Raw genomic sequence first — 3,171 nt, 5'->3', positions numbered from 1 at the left:
CACCACAGTACTGGATTTCTTTGAGTGCTTCATGTGCGACATCAATCGAGTGGGGCGCTATAACACCATTGACAATGGCTTCGGTTTTAGTTGCGCGCACTACTGAATTTGTTTGGCAGTGTCAGAGTCCTGGAAATGCTTTTTTTAGCAAGGCACTTGTGCAAATCCATAGATCTGTAGCTGTTGTGATGTTTTCACAAGTGTGAAATGCAAACGCACCCTCCGCTGCATTACAGCATCCTCTGTTTTGCCTGGTCTAACAAAGAAGTCTGTCAACTTTGCTGACAAACTCTCACCTTGCACAGCTTTCCTATGTTTGTCTGTGTCCATGTGCGCTTTAAGATCGCCTGCACCTTTATTGGACACACACACGTATGTGCAAGCTTTGCACACGGTGCACTCTGCCTCCCATTTGTTCCGACCGGGTCGGTACATTTGGAATTTCTTCTGCAATTCATCTGTAAAAGTACATTTGCGCTTTGGCATTGTGAATGTGAGCTGCGGTCCGCTCTGTCCCCTTCCTCTGTTTGTGTGTCAGCGTAGTTGTAGAGCCGCCCACAAAGCTTCAGACTCAGGGATTACGTCACACACGCAACAGAGTACCGTAGTATTCTGTGCAACGCGCCAGTCAATTTAAGTGCATGCAAACGGTCCGCGAAACCCGGACATTTTCATGAATTTATAAACCCCCCCCGGACGACCCGGACAGGGCGTGAAAAGAGGACATGTCCGGGCAAAATAGGACGTTTGGTCACCCTAGCATACTGCCTTGGCTGCAACAAGTCCTCCAACTAATACGACCAAATAGGTCGATTGTTTTCCGACCCAAATACGACCCATAGCCACGTTTTAAAGTGTAGCACCTCTAGTGGTCGTGTAAGAAACAACATGCTCCCGTCTATTCATTTCTATTAGCAACTCCTGGCGGATCGTAATCCCGTGAACTTTAACCTTGCGCATCAATAAAAGTGCGACGAGTGAAGAAGAAGAAGAAGAAGAAAAGAAGAAGAAAAGAAGAAGAAGAAAGAAAGAAGAAGAAGAAGAAAGAAGAAGAAGAAAGAAGAAAAGAAGAAAGAAGAAAGAAGAAAAAAAAAAAAGAAGAAGGAAGAAGAAGACGGGAACCGTAATGGTAAAATGCTAACTCACCGGGGTTTTTTGGACTCGTCACTGCATCACTGACAACATCCATTTATTTCCTACAGACAAGCTAATAAAGGTGAGTAGTCGGATTTATTTTGTCGTCTAGTACAGTGACTAAGATTACTATGTTTACCTAGGAATAATGATAGCAAAGCTAAATTAGCCAAAAGTAGAATCAGCTAACGTTAATGTGAGCATGGAAGTTATGTGATCCATCGGTTCATGCGGTTTATCCAAATGTTATCACACGTCACATTCTTTATAACTATATTAAATACTATTTATGTATTAAGTGAAGAGTCATCAGGGGTATAATGCTGCCGGAACACCGCTCCGGCACCTAAAACGGGGATGGTTGTTAGCATCTGGTGCTAGCTAGCTATGATAACGGATAGGCTGAGAGGCTAATGTAGGTAATGTAATGTTTACACAGTTAACTTTAGTCTAAGTTATCTCAGTGGGTCTGAAACAGTTTGGTCACCATATATGGAAACACATATTTCCAAGGCACACTTTTATATTATTGTATTATGTTCCACAATAGGAGTCGGAAACAGGCCTCAAGTTCTTAGGTTCAATAGCTCCATTGGTAGCATACAAATACAGGTTCATAGGTCACAGGTTGTATGTCGCAGGTTCAACGTCACGCAGCACCCTAAAGAAAATCGAATGAATGTAAAACATCGATGAAATCATTACAATTCATGCTATTGGACATACAACAAATACATATATAATACTTTTTTTTTTTAAAGAGTAAATAGTTACATATGCACAAAGATAAATTAAAAAAAGTATTATTCTTATCTTTTTTTAATTATTGAAATGTATACAGTTAAGTTTCATATGGGTGTTGACAGATGTATCCATAGATTTAGTTAATTTTGCCCTCAAAGTGCACAAGATTGATGCATTTAATTTCCCGGGGGCCTCCGGACCCCCCTAGAGGACGTGAGATCCACCCCCACTTAAAACATATTCACATGGATAGGATACTAAATAAATGTGCACACTTTTTATATAGTAACCTTTGTACCTCAGCAGGAGGGAGTTAGTTAAGTGATCAGTGAAGGAACTTTATAAACTATCAAGCAGCTGTGTCCAGCATTTACTGTAAGAATCCACATTTATTCAATAATGCAGACTTAATAAACAACCATTCTTTGTTGATTCTGGCTGGAGTGTTAATTGACAGTAGTTACATAAGCTTCAAAACGAGCCACAACTGCGCGTGCACGCATGCGGAACTTATAGAGTTAGCAATACACCCCTGGTAATGATGATTTTAGTATTAGTTCTGTGATGATGGAGCATCAACTTTTGGATCAACCAGATATTGACAGATTAGGGTTGTCGATAACAGTCTGTGACTGAATAACCATTTTTTTCCCTTACTCTTGTGATTTTTGTTCATCCTATCTAAAAGATAAAAAAACACGAGTTCATTGTTTTAACAAGATTTTTCACGATATAATAAAATACATGAATCCTGTAAACATTTGTAGTATAGTATTCTTATTTGTTTTATTCCCTTATCTGTGTTTCTGTTACAGATGCCTACTCAAAAAGTGTGCCAGACTTGCAAACACAAAATAGGAGTAGCCAGCAGGAAATGCAGGCAATGTGGTGCCAACCAACCCTACAAGGAGAAACTATCCAAGCAAAAGGAAAAGGTTGCACAGGAGTGGAAGGCCACGCAACAAAAAAACCACAGTGTCAACAAAGTTTATGACTCAACAAATCTACTGGTACATTTTTTTTTCTTGCAGATGTCAGTTGGCAAACACAGAATTATGTGACTATGGTTTCCAAAAGTAAAATAAATGAAATATCATACACATTTTGAATAAATGGTAAAACCAAGAATGTCACAGAATCAAATGTAAAGATCTAAATAATAAATTAAAAATAAATAAATATACAAAATGTTTGGGCTGAATATAGATATATTAACATTGGCTCAACTCTGCCCAAAACCAGCCAATATTAATATAGTGCTTGAAAGACAATCAAGTCCTGGAAAGAGTTTGT

General features: G+C 39.0%; 1 long non-coding RNA gene across 1 annotated transcript; it reads left to right on the top strand.

Moving 5' to 3' along the window:
- The first annotated feature begins 1,127 nt into the window (after positions 1-1,127).
- Positions 1,128-2,807, top strand: LOC117539420. Its single transcript, XR_004567997.1, has 2 exons — positions 1,128-1,216; positions 2,694-2,807. It is a non-coding gene; the product is annotated as an uncharacterized LOC117539420 (long non-coding RNA).
- Positions 2,808-3,171: the final 364 nt, after the last annotated feature.

Source organism: Gymnodraco acuticeps, unplaced genomic scaffold (assembly GCF_902827175.1).
Source record: "Gymnodraco acuticeps unplaced genomic scaffold, fGymAcu1.1, whole genome shotgun sequence".
NCBI lineage: Eukaryota > Metazoa > Chordata > Actinopteri > Perciformes > Bathydraconidae > Gymnodraco > Gymnodraco acuticeps.
Note: the sequence above shows the minus strand (reverse complement) of the source record. Positions and strands in the feature narration are given on the sequence as shown.